The 9,942-nt window shown below is 45.1% G+C and overlaps 1 pseudogene; it reads right to left on the bottom strand.

The window, feature by feature from the left end:
* Positions 1-5,536: 5,536 nt before the first annotated feature.
* Positions 5,537-8,483, bottom strand: LOC134482222 (mast cell protease 4-like; annotated as a pseudogene).
* Between the last annotated feature and the right edge of the window lie 1,459 nt (positions 8,484-9,942).

Raw genomic sequence — 9,942 nt, 5'->3', positions numbered from 1 at the left:
AATGACACTGCAGTGATGGTTAAGATTCCCTCCTTTGTGCCAATCCCAGTGGAGGCAAACCCAGATAGTTTTCCTATTCTTAATTTGCTGAGAACCAAAAGAGATTTTGGAATTACGGCAGCCATAATTTCAGCCATCGTGCTGTCTGCTGCCGCAGCTACCACAGCTGCAATCGCTATAACCAATCAAATACAGACGGCTGAGACTGTCAATCAGATTGTAGAAAGAACTGCAGTGGCGCTAGAGATACAAGAAGAATTTAATACTCATTTGGCATCTGGCCTTCTATTAGCCAATCAAAGGATAGATTTAGTTCAAGAACAAATTGAAGCACTGTATCATATGACACAGCTGTCTTGCGTTTCCTCCCTAAGAGGTTTATGCATTACTCCTTTGCAAGCTAACTTTTCTCAGCATTCTCAACAGAGCAAAGAAATCTCGAATTATCTGAAAGGAAACTGGTCCATGAAAGCAGAGCAACTATCAAGACAATTGCTAATGCAGATTGCTGTCCTTAACAGCACTAGGCTGGACCCCATCACAATTGAAGACTTTACCTCATGGATTACCAATGCTTTCTCCTTTTTTAAGGAGTGGGCAGGCATGTTTGCCTGGGGAGCTATTGTCCTCCTGGGATGCGGAGTATGTCTCTGGCTTATTGGCCGTTTAAAAAGGGAACATGCCAGACACAAAGCGGTTGTTTACCAGGCTATGACCGCCATTGACAATGGTGCTTCTCCCAATATATGGCTGGCCTCTTTGAAAGATTAAGAGTTCGCCCTAGATCATTTTGTCACAGTCATGTGGGGTCATTGTATCCAGGGACGGGCAACTTTCCTCGAGCTCGGACCAACCTAACACACGGGGCCTGGTGGCGATAGGGTGACCCAACGACGGGTAAGGCCGAGTCTTCGTCAGGAACGACCTAAGACAGGAACAATGACAAGATTGATGTGACACCCAGATCTAGACCAGTCATTTTATTAAACAAAAAAGGGGGAGATGTAGGGAGCGGCGCGGCAGCTGTATGATAATGAGGTGAATCTGGCGCCCTCCTAACAACAGTACTGAGCATGGGTGGGGTTTTGCACCTGATGTCAGTCTGGCTGGGGCGGTACTATGCTAAATGGAACTTCATGCCACGCCAATCTCTGGAGGACGAGTAGCTGGGATGACAGTGGGGTGACTCGTGGCCCACCAATCCCTGAAAGAATATTAGCATACTGTTGTGTATATAAGGCAAGCAGCTTTGCCGCACGGCGCGGTAACACTTAGAGCAGTAACACTTGGAGCTGTAACACTTAGGGCTGGCTGCCGCCGCCTCCCTGTATCAACAAAGAAGGTGTCCTGCAGTAAAGGCTGTTGAGAAGAATCCAACCGAGTTTCGTCTTCCTTCCCGGACGAGGTGGGCGCGACAGAAATTGTGTTTAAATGTGTTGAGACGTTCACAGACTTAGAGTTCCAGGTGTCTCATCTTTACTTCCTGCAGTGTGTCAAAGACTGCTTCATTCAAGTTGTCCCACACCACTGATTACCCTGCACATTAACCTCCATTTTTCTTGCTCAGAACCAGTGTTTATTATCCATAGAAGAGACAGAGAGAAGAGAGCAAGTAAAGGAGAAAGCCAAGGATAGGACAGGAGCACAGGGACTTCAATGTGGGAGTAAAGAGGTGGAGCGATCATTTCCTCAGACTCTGTGTGCAATTTAGATACTTTCATAGCAACCATATCAAGTACTTCTTACTGTTATTACTGTTTCAGTGTGTTTACCTGACCTTTGGGGTTTACAGTTTAGAATTAAATCTTTCTGATTACAAATTAAGGGTCCTTTCTGCTCAACCATCCAAGAGAAAGAGTCCTGGTAAGTGTGAGGGAAGGGTTAGGGTTAGGGGTATGAGATAAGCAATTTGCTCCAGAAGGCTGGTTTGGTCCTAAACTACAAACTACACCATGGTCTGAGAGTTCACACTTCCTCTTTTTATTTAAAACTACCCTTGGAAATACCACTACTGTCTGTTTACAAATGTAGACTTGAAACTCAGACCACGATCACACTGCCTTAACTGTTAAACATATTTTAAGTGTCTGCTTGGTGCTTCCCTGGACTCGGAAGGAGTGATGAAGAGAAGACCACACAGTGGAGTGCCATTTTTCTTGGAGACCTACAGGAGGTTGGTTCATAGGTGGGAATTTAAGTGAAGCCCTTGCTTTCATTTGCTAATGTTGAGAGCTCTCCTCTGACATCACTTCACTGGCAGGGAGCAGGAGGATCTGGAGATGGAGAGGTCTTATCTAGTGGCTCCACATAAGAGAGAACAAGTCCCAGAGCCCAAGACAAGGTTTTTCGCTTGTGTCATTGAAAGCGGAGGGGCAGGTCACATAGAACTGGGGTGTCGGCTACACAACAGGATGGCCCAGGTCCTCCAGCCTTGGGTGATGTTCCTTGTCTTGGCTGATGGTGAGGGAGAAGAAAAGATTCAGTCCCCAGCAGGACATCAACCTCATAAACACTGACCCCACGATTTGCCTGCATTCTCTTTGTCTGCTACAGTTTCCCAGAATTCTGCTGTCTCTGCTGCCTCCCTTGTCTGCTTTATATGTTGTGTACTGCAGAGTTCCATTATGGTTTGAAGATCATGAAGTCGGGAGTGTGACTAGTTAGAAAGCAGTGGCAGTCAGTAGGAGATTCTGCCTTTACTTAAAGGCAGTCACTGATGACACCTGTCATTTTTGTTGTCTCCAGAATGGGTGTTAGGTACCCTTCTAGTTGGTACAGTTTGAGAACAAGTTCATGATGGAAAGACATTGCAGCAGAACATTGTGAAACATGAGTCACACTGCATCAGCAGGCAGGAAATGGGACTCTAAATCTTTAACATCAGCCTGCAGCAAACGATTTCCTCCCATGAGGCTGTGCCTCTTAGGGTTCTGCAATCTTCCAAATGTAAGACCACTAGGTGGGGACCCAGTGTTCCAAGACATGAACCACAACAAAATATTCCAAAGGCTTGATCATTTCACAATGCAATGCTTGCTACAGTATATGCCCAAATTTTCAATCATTTACAACGGTGTAAGGCTGCTGGGAAACTGAACTATCAGAACAGAATGTGTTGTAGAGTGCATGCAGCTCTGGCAGAGACAGCTGCCACCAAGGAGGGGTTAATTTCCTTCCTTCCTTCATTCCCTTCCTACCTTTTGTTGTTCCCCATCGATCACTCTGGTCTACCTACTCACCTCTCATTTTCTTTTGAGACAGGCTCTCATGCAGGCCAAATTAGCCTTGAACTCCAAATGTAGAATCCTGCTCCTCCAGGCTGCCTCCCATTGTGCTAGAGTGACCTATACACACTACTATGTCATGTTTAAAATTTGGTTCTTAGAAAATAATTAAGTAATACGACACTAGAAGTAATTAAGATGCTCAAGACATATTCAGTGCACGAAGGTGGCCCCATGCTAATGTTTTGTAATTTTGCATTTGAGAAGGAAACACATTGCACTCTGCAGTCCTGTACTTGGAGGTTGAAGCAAGAGTGTGGTACTTGTTCCAGGTCTCCAAGTAAGACCTTTTTATAAAATAAATCAGAATGGAGCAAAACCCAAAAGTTGTTTATGCTTAAATATGACAAAAAGTCATGTTCATTCCTTCCGAAAAAATGATTCTAGAGCAACTAAATTTTTTATTTACAAAATAATTAATGAAAACATTGCTTTGGAGGTAGGAAAACAGATGGGGTCAGGTGGTAAATCCTGCTCCTGCAGGATATCAATAACTCCGGCTCACCAGAGACTGGATTCTCCTCATTGTAAGTTTTCTTGTTTTCTGAATGGAAATCTCCTTTACTCATTGTTTAGCACTTAAACCTGCACATTCCTCTCCATTCCTCACAAATGCTGTAGTCTAAAGACTTAGCAATATACTCTGACTTCTGGGTTTGTATCCACTTTTGCAAAGATTGGGCAAGCACCTGCTGACCTCCTGGATGCTTTGCTCAGCTGCTGCTGGCTGTGCTGGTCTTCCCTATGGACACACTCAGTGTGTGTCAGCTGCTAACAGTGCACTGAGAGCCATTATTAAACTAGGCTGCCCAACAATGCTACTGCACCAACCGTGGGGGAAAACATCTTATCTGTTGCTTGTTTCTTTGGCTGAGCTTGTGAGACCACGGCTGATCTCATTTACCCAGAGTGCATTGGGCCTGCTCCTCCTGTACACAATTCACCATAAATAAGAATGAACACTGTAGTGGGGATCAGGTCCTTGTCTTGATTTTAGAGCCTTCGGGTCACCAACTGCTCCTTAGACCCCAGAGGCACGTGTGATGGGGTTTGTTCTGTGGAGCTGACCTTTCTGGACGCCATTCATCCTGTGCCCTCAGCCCAGCAGTCAGGAGTTTCCTCCTCCTCTCCTATTACCATGGCCTAGGCTACAAGGTGAGGCAATCACTCTCCTCACCTCCAGTTGCCCAGCTTCAAGGAGGAAAATTGTCCCAAGTCCACGTCCTCCTTGCAGTGTTCAGTAAGGAGGCAGTGTGCCCTCAGCTGCAGGTTAGTGAGTATTCACATCTGCTAGGAAAAAGCACAGCTACTGTCCCTGCTTTGGGTTTCACCTTTTGAAACCATTGTGTATGCTGAGCATGGTGGAGCCAGCTTGGGTGGCAGCACTGGGGAGGATGAGACAGAGGGATCATGAGTTGGAAGTCTGTCTGATCCACACGATGAGACGATGCCCAAACTACACCAATGTAAATCAAAATGAGAAAGGACCCTATGATTTATTATACAAAAATAACCAAAAGGTACAAAAAATGAAAAACAGTCACCCAGTTAACAATAAACCAACATGGATTCTTTATTGATTAAAGATCTTTATACGTTGTTCAATCCCATATGTGCTCCCTGCCCCCATAGAGTTAGAATAGAACTTATAGTCAGTCTTGACTTTGATAGCTATCCTTATATCGCTACTGTACCATGCTGAAGCTGAAAACTAGACATGAGACTGCCAGGCTGTGAGGAGGGCTGAGGTGCTGAGGTCCTTGTCTGGTGCTGGTCACGGCAGCAATTTTCATGGTACAGTAGTCAGAGGGCCACGCACAGCTTATTACTCCTCCTTGGGCCCTAATTGTTCTCACACAAGGTCTCTTCCCCTTAAGATTCCACAGAACCCTTAGTAAAAGCATTCTTTTTCATGACTAAGGACAATGGCTTATAAGAGGACAACAGGCCACTTACAAGGTTAACTAACTTAGGCATTCTTCTGAAAGGCTGGCACTTGGAGAAAGATGGCAGTTGAATGGCGGTGGCTCAGAAGCACAGCCACCATGGTAAGTACTAGAACATGCTAAGTACTGCAGTGTCTCTACCCGACATGTTCTGGTTCTGCCCTGTGTTGGCTCCAGAAACTTCTGGTGCTCTCCTGTGCTGTCTGCTTTGGTCACAGTCAGGGTCCAAGGACTTCGGAGGGCAGGCTGTCCTCTAGCTGCAGGTGCAATATTGAGAGGACAATGATGGCAGGGTAGGTGGTGAGGACACAAGGATCAACAGCCATGTCTGACCTAGACATGTAATCTGCGATGATGTGTGGAAAGATGCAGTGGCTAAGACATGGGGTTTGTGGGCAGAAGAGCTGAGAGACAAGGAGGGAGAAGATGAGAAGACAGGACAGTGGAGGAGAGGAACAGTGCACATTAGCCTGGATGTGAAATCTCACGGTACACAGCCATGCATAGTAGATAATATTCAGTTATCCACAGTGGTACACGTATGCCTAGAAGTCAGTAGTCAAGACGGTTAACATGGCCAGAGAATAGTACCTCAAATCCATTCTTCATTGTTCTCAGAGAGGAGAGTGTGTTTAGAGCACAGCGTGAAGTCACAACATTGCAAGAGGTTTTGTCTTTATTGAGGGCATTACAGGGAACAATCCATCATGACAGACTTGTGTATTTTTGAGATTGTCTTGGGGACAGGGTGAGTCAGGCTTTGTTAAGACTAGAGATTTGACAGAAGAGCTCTGGATTGGAGACTCTGACTCAGGTTCATCAGGTTTTTCAGCTAATTTCCTTTGATAACTGTATCAATCCAAGGCACATATGAGGAGATTCGGGTGAAGATTATAGGGGGCTTCCCTCTTCCACGGCCATGAGATACAATACCATGGGCTACTCCAGCACACACTAGAGGTCCTCCAGAGTCTTCCTTTAGGTGAGAAAAATAAAACTATGAGCAAATAATACTTTCTCCAAACACAGGTCCTTCCACCATAGCTAATCCCAGAGTGATGTAAAAGGACCTGGCTGCCTGTGGGTCATCAGTTGGGAACTTAATTTCTGTCCCTCCAGCCACTCTGTCCTTGCAACCATGCTAACATGTCTCCGTTTACTGCCTTCCTGTCTAGTGTGTAACCTCATGGAAAGGTTGTAGGAAGGGCTAGGAAACCAGGAGATGAGATGGACAGGGAGAATTTCAGTTCCCAGAACCTCAGGGATAGGAGCTAAGGACACAGGCATTAGTCACTGCCATGGAGAGATGATTGCCATGTTTCCTCCACTGACACTGTCTCCTGATGTGGGGAAGGAAAGCAGGCATGCACTCACCTTGTATGTTAATTTCAACATTTCAGGACTCCCCACGCAGATCTGGAATCTATTGTCATAATGCCAAAAGTACCAACATGCCTTCTTTTCCATGATTCTCAGTTTCACCTCCCTCAGTGTATCTGAGGTCGGTTCTGTCACTCCAGTTCGTCCCCAACCAGCTGCCCAGCACATTTTCCCAGGCTTGATAAAGTCAGAGGACTGAGGCAGGGGAATTACATTCACAGTAGGAGTCAACACTGCTTTCTCTTCAAGCTGTTGTGAAAAGAAGAGAAGAGATATCAACCCAGAGAACGATGCTCAGACATGTGTCTTTCCCACTGGGACACGAATGACATAGAAACCAGGAATAGTTTCTAAGGAAAACGATTGGACGAGAGAGAATTTGAAGGTCTGAGCCAGAAGGAAAGGTAAAGCAGAGGAGATTTAAGATGAATAAGAAAAAGATAAAACAAAACAAAACAAAAAAACAGCACCTTCAGTAACATGATGTCATGGAAATTGGAAAAAAATTGTACTTTGGATAAAAGATTTGCTTTTCAACTTTTATCTTTTGCTGTGTGGATTCTCTCTTGCTCATGTCATGAGCTCCAAGGATGACAGTAATTTCTCTGTCAAAAGAGAAAAGAAGCAGTAAAAAGTGCTGGTCTTAGGGGGAGGATTCCTTCTAAGGAGAGTGACACGGAGGTCTTTCTTCTCTATCCCAGTACAGAGTAACTGAGACTTGAGATGGGGCTCCCAACACCACAGCCTCCCCAGAAGGATGAGGCTCAGGAAAATAAAGTACTGAGAACTCTCCCCACACCCCACATCCCACACCCCACATCCCACACCCCACACCCAGTACTTGCATTCAACCAAACCCATGGCTTTGTACATGGCAAATGGGCACTCGACATTCAGTTACGCCCCAGCACCTGTCAGAGCTCTGGTGACACCCAGACAAGTCAAGGACTGTATACTTGTCCTGACCACAGCCCTGCTTAAACTCCAACCTCTGAAATGGAGATGACACATGAATGGTCCAGTGAGTGACCCTGTGGTCCCCGTTTCCTCTCCGTGTAAGGAGAGCCCATCTGGAGATGAGCATGGCTCAGAGCCTTTCCTGGGTCTCTGCTGCTCTGTGACTCTGGCTCATGGATGTCTTGACAGGAAGAGAAGCCTCTTACTTTCCTCTGCAGTGTGCAGCAGTCATCACAAATAGATGGCTTATGAGAAACCCACCACAGAAGGTCACATGACCTTCTTCAGTGACGATCTTCAGAAGGGCCATGTAAGGGCGGGAATGAGGAATAGACTCCACACCTCCAATAATCTCCTCTGGAACAAAAAACACCCAGTCCCCAGTCACAAGTTTGCAGAACATCCAACACAGTACTGCCAGAGAAATATGGGGCTAAAGCTGAGTGACTGCTCCAAGCCCACCCCACCTCACATGGGGCTCAGGCCCCTCCACAGGTCCTTTGGTCTTTTCTCTCCTGTTGATCTTTCCTCCCCACACCTCCCTGTCCACCATCATCCTTCATTCACAACACAATGACCATTAGTGTTTCTGATGCTCTATTTCCTTTAGGAATTTGTTTCTGCACTCATCCTGTCTTCCTCAACATCAAGGCAAGGCCAGAGAAGAGCTGTCCATCAGAACAGAGTACTTTGATGAAATGGTGTGATGGGGAAGGAGCTTTTCATTCTTCCTTGACCTAGAGATTTCCCCTGGACTCTGTCAGTGTAGGATCCGGTGTCATGATAGGCTCTCTTTTAAGGTAAGAGATTAATGTCTGTTGCTGAAAGCTCAGAGGTTAGGGCGGTGAAGAGCAAACTCACCAGCTCCAGCTCCAGAAGGCAAGAGAAGAGCCATCTAGAATAGCAGGGCCTGCATTGTGCCCAGGGTGCAGCCTGGGGTGAGCTTCTGCTGTGGTCCTGTCCTGGTTCCTGCTTTTATAGCTCCAAAGTAGGAGAAAGGAAGGGCTGCAAACCACAGGTCTGGTTTGGATAAACTCTATTCTCCTTATCAGAAATTCTCAGGACTATGCTCTTTGGTGGTGTTGAATCTGTGGCTTGAAATCTTGAAACTCCTGGATCCTATGATAAGGTGGCAACTGAACCCTCAAAGAAGCTCCCAGAAGACACGACAGAAACACAAAGGGGGGACCTCGATTGGGGATCACGGAACTGTTCTTATAAGCATTCAGGTATTATTGTTAGCTTTGAAACCCATGCTGCATATGTGTAAAAACTCAACTCTGTCATAGCACAAACAGCTGCATGTTTAGTGTGTGAACATATAGGTGAAAAGGAGTACATTTTATTTACAGAAACTGGTGGCAGCTGGTTTAGAATGTGACTGTGAGAAATGAAAGAGTGGGGAGTGTGTATTGAGTACACAGCAGGTTAGGCATGACCAAGACCTTTAATTAAGTGAGTGGTTCTCAACATACCTAATAATGTAAACTTTTAATACAGTATCTCAGTGTATGTGGTGACCCCAGCCACAAAATTAATTTACTGCTACTTTATAAGTTTAATTAGGCTACATTTATGAATTTTAATGTAAAACATATAATATGCAGCATATATGATATTTGACCCCTAAAGGGGTCATGACCCACAGTTTGAGAAGAGCTTCAATAAGTGCAGTTTCTGATCTAGCCATAGTAATAGTATCTTTGATGTTATAATACACACTTAGGGAGAAGTCAATCGACTTTCAGGATATCACAGAATAAAAGAACTTGAGTATCTGCAATGGAAGACAAGACTTTGGGTGACCACGTATTTGGAGCCACAGATCATGAGTGTCCAGACATTGCTCACTGGGTCTGAGTGCGCAGAAACATGGTCAAAGAAGGTGATGGGCTTGCACATAATTATGAGTTCAAAATCAAATTGAAAACTTTTTGTTTACAAATAAAAAAATTTATTGAGATCAAGTTTCAAATAAGAAGTTATCATGCAGTGAGATTAATGTAACTCACACAAGCACTTGTTGAGACTCCCAGACTATCCATCTCCATGAACCACATAACTGGACTTGACGTTCTGGGATCATGGAGTTCTACAGAAAAACTCTAGGTCTGGTAAAAAGAGGTATTGACTGTCATATGGAGACTCAGCCGCTTCCCAGGCTTGGACCTGACAACTAAGACCTCTTTGTGTGATGGCACCTCTTTGACTGGGTGCTCCTGAGGAAAGTTCAGGCTCCAACTCTGTCCTGCATTTCCTTCCTTTGCTTCCTCAGAGTTACAAATGGCTATCTAAGCACAGTGATATGAATTAGAGAAATAAGTACATTAATGTTTTTTTACTACTGAGCATTTGATCTGACCTGATAATAATTT

The sequence above is a fragment of the Rattus norvegicus genome, chromosome 15 (assembly GCF_036323735.1).
Source record: "Rattus norvegicus strain BN/NHsdMcwi chromosome 15, GRCr8, whole genome shotgun sequence".
Lineage (NCBI taxonomy): Eukaryota > Metazoa > Chordata > Mammalia > Rodentia > Muridae > Rattus > Rattus norvegicus.
The sequence above is the reverse complement of the archived record's forward strand: the minus strand, read 5'-3'. Positions and strand labels throughout refer to the sequence as shown.